At 36.7% G+C, this 9515-nt stretch overlaps 1 pseudogene; it reads right to left on the bottom strand.

Moving 5' to 3' along the window:
* LOC138843311 (small ribosomal subunit protein eS8-like) overlaps positions 1 to 8893 on the bottom strand; it is a 51979-nt pseudogene extending 43086 nt beyond the window's left edge.
* Positions 8894 to 9515: the final 622 nt, after the last annotated feature.

A 9515-nucleotide genomic window follows, 5' to 3' on the forward strand; every position in this document is an offset into this window, starting at 1 on the left:
AATCTACATTGCATAATGTGGTTAGAACAAAGGTTTTGCTGAAACATTTGCCAGTATGCTATATTTTTATGGGCTGTGTCCATCTGTTTTAAAGTTTCTTTCCCTATTGGAAAGGATAGTCACATCTCCAAATGCTTTTCAACGATGAGTAGGATAGCCATTGTTAAGGCCTGGATTAGTCATTGGTACCTTTAGCTATACCACACCTAAGTTATTTTGGAATTTTGGACCCAGAAAAGATGTTAAATATAAATTAAACTGTAATTTTGAATTTGTGTATGAAAAACTGAGGCTCAGATAGATTATTTGATTTGTACAAGGGACATTAATAATCAAGCTAGAACACAGATGTTTTCCTGATTTAGATTTTAATCAATTTTTGTGTTTTTTTTTTTTTGTCAATTAAAGAAAAGCAATTGCTTTTGAAATTTTAACTTATTTTCTCCCTGTGGAAATATAAAATATCTACAAGAATTATCACTATTACCTCTTCCATCCCTTGTCTCTTCAATAATGCCTGCAAGACATGCAAACCAGCAAATACCAGCTCAACAAAAAAATATTTATCCATTTTGCACTCATGATGTTCCAGGTGTTGATGATTTCTTTAGTATCCTACCATAGGAGCTCAACCCTTTAGTTGACAGGACAAAGACAGTCTTAGCAATGACCCAGCTCACATATGTGGCATCAGCAGAGTATGCCTCCATATTTACTCCATTCTAGAGTCTTCCATGTAAGGCTGTGAAACAGTGGCAAAAGACAGGGAAATTTTGTGTTTGTTACAACTCGATTAATTATACTCACCTGAGCAGAGGGAGATAAAAATGAAGGAACTTGCCTATATTTCTTGCCTCACAGGGTACCTCAAAAGTTTGTGGAAAATTGAATCACAAGATAAATTTATTCTGGTGCAAAATCTTTTTGGAATCTACACAAGCTTTTTTCATAATATACACATTTTCCATCAATTTTTCACAGTCTTTTGTATGTTCTAGTGAATAGACCTGAGAATGCCTTCCGTTTCCCACTCACAGACTTCTGGCTCAGATACCCATACCTTTCCTGAAGATGGAGCTAACTCCACCATTAATTACCGTCAGTACTCTGTGACTTACCCTGTTAAGTGCTCATTTAAGTTTTATCAAAATACTATAAGGTAGGTATTATACTTTCCATTTTGTAATGGAAAGAAGTGGTTCATAAAGAGGTTCAGAAACTTCCCATAGTCCTTTTGCTTGTGCATTGTGAAACCAGCAGTTCAAAGACCCAGTTCCTAATCATTATCATTACGCCTTATATCTTCAAACTTGATTTTTAAACTCCCAGGAATGGACATAAAATATTCACCTTAGAATTAAACTCTCTTACAGTTAGGATAATTTCTAGTTAAGATATTGACTTTGAAGTGTAAGGCACATGGTATTTTAAAGTTAAGATTTGGAAACAAAAATAGGAAAGAAACAAGTAAACTAAAACATTCCATGAAAAGATTAAACTAGCTGTTACCTTGTAATCTAATTAAAGAGTGTATTTGGTATCACATAATAGCTAGATTAGGTAGTAATTCATCAAGGACTTCTTTTGAGTTAATAATATAAAAGAGGAAACTATATAGATATTTTCCCAACTCATTTTTCATTTTATCCTGCACCAAGCTGCCTATTAGTCCTGAAACACCCTTTAGACCTCTAGCAGTCTATTTGCCCATTAACTAAAAATTTACTTAACTGAGAGAAAATGTGTGTGTACTGGGGCAGGAGCAGAAAGAATAAAATGCATTTAAGTGTTCTGAGAAAACTCAAGAAGTGTGTCTTACGCAACCAGACTCACAATATATATATCAAAGATTAGACAAAGTAAAAAGGGAGAGATACTGAGGTAAAGAGCAGAAGAGTGAGAGAGGGGGACTGAGGAAGGGAAAAGAGTTGGGAATGGTTGCTATGTATATTTTAGAATAAAGTGCTTTAAAATAATATCAGGATTCTTGTGTTATAAGAGCACCAAAAATAATTTTATTTAAAAAAGAATCAGTTTGCCATAATTTTATGACTGAAGAATTTACCCACTTTTATTGTCCTTTAAAAGGAAAAGCTTTGTAAAAATGGAAAATAGCCAATTCAAAGAAATATAGACAACATTTACCTGTGCATCAAGAAACGTTACACATTTCAATATTCTACCTACAAGCACATACACATCATCTGGATATCTTGCAAAAATCTTATTTTAATGAAACACATTTGGAATCTGATTTTAATGGAACACATTTTTGCCTTTATGTCATACTTTCTGAAATAAAATATGGGTTTAGTTTTTGTGTTTTTTTTTTTTTTAACTGCACTGTGTGCGACTCATCAATAAACTACAGGCAACCATGGTTGTTATCAACCACCTGCACGCCTATCTCCGCCATCAACACTTTCATTTCCTTTGGCTTATTATAAGCCAATTCACATTACTCCAGACCAAAAGTAAGGAGCAAAAGGATTCCTTTAATCTTTTAATAATATGTTCTATATCTACATGGTGCTTTTCTCTCAAATGCAAACTACCTCAACAGTGAATAGTTCTTTTCTTTACTCTAGTATTATTTTCTTTCTTTTAAAAAACTTTATTAAGTTATGCATGTTTCATGTATTTCATATATACAGATTTAGGAACATAGTGATACTTCCCATACTACACTCCTACCTGCCCGCATAGTGATACTTCCCATACTACACTCCTACCTGCCTGCACTCCAACCATTTTTTCCCCTCCCTCTCCCATTCCCACTTGTAATTTTTCGAAAGATCTACAACCCTACACTAAGTAAGAGAGTTCAACAAATAGCATGAATTAAAAAAAAAAAATACTGCTCCTCAACAGAAGAGACTTCTGCAAGCAGAGATCCAGTTTTCCCAGCACCATTTGTTGAAGAGACTGTCCTTGCTCCAGGGATTGATTTTAGTTCCTTTGCCAAAGATAGGTTGGTTATGGATGTGTGGACTGATTTATGAAGTTTGTATACGGTTCCATTTGCCTACATGTCTGTTTTTGTCCCAACTAGGCTGTTTTGATTATAAATGTCTTGTAGTATGTCTTGAAATCAGGTATTATGTTTCATCCAGCTTTGTTTTTGTTGTATAAGATTGCTTTAGCTATTTGGGGTCTTCTGTGTTTCCATATGAATTTTAGCATCATTTTTTCCAGATCTGCAAAGAATGCTGTTGGTATTATGATTAAGATTACATTGAATCTATAAATTTCTTTCAGTAGTATGAATATTTTGATGATGTTGATTCTTCCAATCCATGAACTTGGAAGATTCTTCCAATTTTTAATGCCTTCTTCTATTAGTTTCTTTAATGTTTTGTAATTTTCATCTTAGAAATCTTTGACATCCTTGGTTAAATTTATTCCAAGTTATTTGATTGTTTTTGGAGTTATTGTGAACAGACTGATCTTTTTTTAACTTTTATTTAATGAATATAAATTTCCAAAGTACAGCTTATGGATTACAATGGCTTCCCCCCCATAACGTCCCTCCCACCCGCAACCCTCCCCTTTCCCACTCCCTCTCCCCTTCCATTCACATCAAGATTCATTTTCGATTCTCTTTATATACAGCAGATCAGTTTAGCCTACATTAAGTAAAGATTTCAACAGTTTGCACCCACATAGAAACACAAAGTAACAATACTGTTTGAGTACTAGTTATAGCATTAAATCTCAATGTACAGCACATTGAGGACAGAGATCCTACATGAGGAGTAAGTGCACAGTGATTCCTGTTGTTCACTTGACAAATTGACTCTCTTGTTCATGGCCTCAGTAATCACCCTAGGCTCTTGTCATGAGTTGCCAAGGCTATGGAAGCCTTTTGAGTTCACCGACTCTGATCATATTTAGACAACCTCATAGTCAAAGTGGAAGTTCTCTCCTCCCTTCAGAGAAAGGTACCTCCTTCTTTGATGAGCTGTTCTTTCCACTGGGATCTCACTCATGGAGATCTTTCATTTAGGTTATTTTTTTTTTTTGCCAGAGTGTCTTGGCTTTCCATGCCTGAAATACTCTCATGGGCTTTTCAGTCGGATCCGCATGCCTTAAGGGCTGATTCTGAGGCCAGAGTGCTATTTAGGACATCTGCCATTCTATGAGTCTGCTGTGTATCTCGCTTCCCATGTTTGATCATTCTCTCCCTTTTTTATTGTATCAGTTAGTATTTGCAGACACTAGTCTTGTTTATGTGCTCCCTTTGGCTCTTAGTCCTATCGTTATGATTGTGAACAGAAATTGATAACTGGGACTAGTGATGGCATTGGTACATGCCACCTTGATGGGATTGAATTGGAATCCCCTGGTATGTTTCTAACTCTACTGTTTGAGGTAAGTCAGCTTGAGCATGTCCCGAATTGCACATCTCTTCCCTCTCTTATTCCCACTCTTATATTTAATAGTGATCACTTTTCAGTTAAGTTTCAACACTTAAGAATAACCGTGTATTGATGACAGTATCTTTGTCAGTGATGGAATTATCTATGTACAAAAAAGGCTATTTATTTTTATGTGTTGATTTTATATCTAGCCATTTTACCAAACTCTTTTATAAGATCCAATACTCTCACTGGAGTTTGTTGGATCCCCTATATTTAGAATCATGTCATCTGGTTTTTGTATTTTTTTATTTTTTATTTTTTTACAGGCAGAGTGGACAGTGAGAGAGAGAGACAGAGAGAAAGGTCTTCCTTTGCCATTGGTTCACCCTCCAATGGCCGCCGCGGCTGGCGCGCTGCGGCTGGCGCACTGCGCTGATCCGATAGCAGGAGCCAGGTACTTATCCTGGTCTCCCATGGGGTGCAGGGCCCAAGCACTTGGGCCATCCTCCACTGCACTCCCTGGCCACAGCAGAGAGCTGGCCTGGGAGAGGGGCAATTGGGACAGAATCCGGCGCCCTGACCGGGACTAGAACCCGGTATGCCAGTGACGCAAGGCAGAGGATTAACCTAGTGAGCCACGGCGCCAGCCTGAATCATGTCATCAAGATTTCTTTTTCTTGCCTAATGGCAAACTTCCAGGACTATATTAAATAGTAATGGCAACAGTGGGCATCCTTCTCTGGTTCTAGAGCTTAGTGGGAATGCTTCCAGCATTTCCCTATTCAGTAGGATGCTGGTAGTGGGTTTCTCATAAATTGCCTTGAGTGTGTTGAGGAATGTTCCTTCTATGCATAATCTGATTATGATTTTCATCGTGGAAGAATATTGTATTTTATCAAATTCCTTATCTGCTTCTAATGAGATAACCATATGTGGTTTTATTCTTCAGTTTGTTAATGTGATGTATCACATTGATTGATTTGCAAATGTTCAACCATGCCTGCATACCAGGGATAATCACACTGGGTCTGGACTAGGTGAATGATCTATCTAATGTGTTGTTGGATCTATTAGCTAATATCTTATTGAGGATTTTTGCATCTAGGCTCATCAGGGATATTGGTCTATAGTTCTCTTTATCTGTTATATCTTTTTCTGGTTTCGAAATTAAGTGACAAAGGCTTCATGGAAGGCATTTGGGAATATTCACTCCCTTTCAATTATTTTAAATAGCTTGAGAAGACTTGGAGTTAGTTCTTCTTTAAATGTCTGGTAGAATTCAGCAGTGAAGACGTCTGTCCTGATGGCTTCTTGATTCTATTTTGGTGGATTGCATATGTCCAGGAATCAATCCATTTCTTCTAGGTTTCCCAGGTTGTTGGTATACAGCGCTGTGTAGTAATTCCTAATGAATCGTTTTATTTCTCTGTTATCTGTTGTTACTTTTCTTTTTTCATCTCTGATCTTATTGACTTGGGTCTTTTCCTTTTTTTGTTTTGTTGGGCCAATAGTGTACTAATTTTATTTATTTTTTTCAAAAGACTAGCTCTTCATTTTACTGACCTTCACTAGGTCCTTGAGATGTATTGATAGCTCATTTATTTGGTACTTTTCCAATTTCTTCATGTAGGCACCAATTACTATAAACTTCGCTCTTAACACTGCTTTTGCTGTATCCTATAAGTTTTGATATGATGTATTGTTGTTTTCACTCATTTCCTCAATTTTTTAAATTTCACCTTTGATTTCTTCTATGACCCACTCTTCATTCAGGAGAATTTTGTTCAGTTTCCATGTGTTTGCACATGATCTAGAGATTCTTGAGTTGTTGATTTCCAGCTTCATTCCATTGTGGTCAGAGAAGATGCATGGTATTATTTCATTTTTTTTAATTTGCTGAGACTTGCTTTATGGACTAGCTTATGGTCTATCCTAGAGATAGTTCCATGCATTGATGAGAAGGATATGTATTCTGCAACTGTGGGGTAAAAAGTTCTGTAGATATCAGTTAGGTCCATTTGGTCCATAGGCTCAATTAGCTCTGCTGTTTCTTAGTTGATTGTATGTCTAGTTGATCCATGCATTGATGAAAGTGAGGTGTTGAAGTCTCCCATTCTCATTGTATTGGTGACTATGTCTCCCTTTAGATCCATTAATATTTTCTTTAATAGACAGGTGCCCTGGTGTCATTGGGTGCATATACATTTATTATAGCTATATCTTCCTATTGAATCGATCATTACATAGTGCCCTTATTAATCTTTTTAAACAATTTTTGTGTTAAACTCTATTTTGCCTGATATGAGGATGGCTACCCCTGCCCTTTTTTGCTTTCTGTTAGTTTGAAATATCTTTTTCCATCCTTTTACTTTCAGTTTGCAGTTATATTGGTTGGAGAGATGTGTTTCTTCTAGTCAGCAAATAGATGGGTCTTGTATTTTCATCTATTCAGACAGTCTCTATCTTTTAACTGGAGAGGTGAGGCCATTTACATTCAAGGCAACTATAGATAAGTAAAAACTTGGCCCTGCTATTTTCCATAAATATTCCTATTGTTTACTTTGAACTTCTTTTGTTCTTTTGCTGGGGGATTTTCTGCCTTCACATTCCTTCATAATGATCATTACTTTTTGTGTTTCTATGTGTAGCACATCCTTAAACAACTCTTTTAATTAAGTCTGCATGAGTGGTGACAAATTCAATTTCTATTTGTTATAGAAGGTCTTTATTTCACCTTCATTCATAAGTGAGAGTTTTGCTAGGTACAGTATTGTGGGTTGACTTTTTTTCCTTAAGACTTAGACTATTACTCACCATTCTCTTCTAGCCTTAGGGTTTCTGATGAGCAGTCAGTTGCTGTGAGTCTAATTGGAGATCTTCTGAAAGTAATCTGGCATTTCTCTTGTGCACATTTTAGAATCTTTTCTTTATGTTTTAATATGGAAAATTTGACACAAGATCATTTGTGGTCATGTCTGTTAGGGATTCTATGCACTTGCCATACTTGGACTTCCCTTTCTTTTTTCCAAATTGGGGAAGTTTTCTGTCATCATTCCTCCAAAAAGCCTTCTAGTCCATTTTCTCTTGTCATATCTTCATGAACTCCTAAGAAAATTATATTGGGTTGTTTGATATTATCCCATAAATCTCCAACACTGCTTTTAATTTTTCTAATTTCTTCTTTTTTTTGTCTGAAAGATTTCTAAAGATTTATGTTCTAGATTTGTATTATTTCTTCTGCCTCACCAAGTCTGCTTAAGGCTTTAAACTGCATTTTTAATTGGATCTATTGAATTCTTCATTTATAGTATTTTATTTTGATTTCTCTTTAAAATCTCAATCTCACAGGATAAATTTTCATTCAAGTCATGTATGGTTTTCTTTAGTTTGTGAAGTTCCTTTTGATTGTTTTTGAGTAACCCTATGCTTAATTTTTTGAATTCCATTTCTGGCATTTCACCAATCTCTTCTTCACATTCTAATATTGAAATGCTGTGTTCCTTTGTGTGGATTATGGTTTCTTCATTATGTTTGTTTCTTAAATTTTTGTGTTTTTTTTTAGTCATTTGTGGAGTTATTTGTTGAGTATTTCCTCTGATGGCTTTTATCTTTGAGTTATGCCTCTGTGGCTTAGTGGAATGTCTGCTCTTCCAGTGAACACCAAGAGATGTCTGGTGGGTATGGCCTGGAAGCTCTGGTTAGTGCTCCAGAATGGGGTGAGTATCACAGTAACACTAAAGTTGGGCATTGTAGATCTCTTCTTTTTCAATAGAAGAGGGGATATGGTCACCTCTGTTGATGTGATCATCCCCTCACTTCTTCTCCTCCATGTTAAGCAGTACCCAGATATTAGCCCCCAGTTTGTTCAGCACTCATCTGCTCTGCCATATGAACTGCACAAAGGATCTGTGCAGTCTTCATTGTTAGCACAGTCCCATCTGCAATGACCCACCCCAGTCAACCAAGGAGCGTTGAGTATTTGGAACCACACTCAGTGATTGCCCAGAGACCCAGATACACCCTGCACCCTCTCTTATTACCACTGAGTCTCTCCTCCCAGCTAGGCTCAAAGTCAGTGGGGACTATGGATTTTTCCCTCCACTAGAATCTCTGAATCACATGTGTACACAAAAGTCACTGGCTGAATGTTGCTCTCTCTCTGTCATTGCCACCAGTGCTGCCAAGAAGATGGTGTCTTGTCTCACCCAGTTGCTGTACACACATGCAAAGGCTTCTGCAGGTGCTGATAAAACCTAAAATATCTTGTGCCCATTTTTAACCAGGCAGTAGACACTGTTGTGGTTGTTTGGGCAAGATAAATGTGCCCCCTCTACTTCCACTGGATCTGTGGGCAACCACCAGAAATCTCTAGCCCCCAGGGATCCAGCCAGGACTCATGCCACACTCTCCTTCTGGCTATATCACCATGGGTTGATGCAGTCTGGTCTCACCTCCACCTCCACGTTGCTGCCCACTCTGACTGTCGGCAGCTGCAGTCTTGTGTCATGTCTATGTTTATGTTGTGTATCCATGTCTTCCACACAGATCCATGGTGTTCCCCTTCCTAATGCAGTTTTTCCAGTGCAGTTTTCTCTCCAATTCTCCCCTGAAAGTGCACTTCCTACAATTTTTAAAATATTTTTAGTGTTTATCTCTACTATAGATCAGTATGTTTTTCCCTAATCCACCATCTTGGACTCTCTCCTCTAGCATTATATTCAAGGCTCTATAAAAATTGTTGAAAAGACAGTGTATGTTGGAAAGATCTTGCATAGATGAAATTAGACTGAGAGAAATACCATATGAGTATTCAAGAATCGAGAAAAAAGACATTAGCTTGTACTTGAAGAAATATATGAAGCAGAATTAGCAATATAAATATATATTGTCTCTCCAATTACAATAAACAAGTACATCCTCCTCACTTGTTATTACCTTAATAATATATCGTGTAATAACTGAATTGCAGATTAATCATTGTATATTTGCAAACTGAGACTAAATAATCATGTCCTTTAAAATTTTCCCTTCTTGCAAGTTACATCACAATATATTTAATAAAATGCTTGAATGTAGACCTGAACTCACTTTTGTGTGAAAAGAATACTTGAATTGATGCTAGCAGGTCATTTTTCCTGCTAAAAAATACATCTG

The sequence above is a fragment of the Oryctolagus cuniculus genome, chromosome 8, assembly GCF_964237555.1.
Source record: "Oryctolagus cuniculus chromosome 8, mOryCun1.1, whole genome shotgun sequence".
Classification (NCBI taxonomy): domain Eukaryota; kingdom Metazoa; phylum Chordata; class Mammalia; order Lagomorpha; family Leporidae; genus Oryctolagus; species Oryctolagus cuniculus.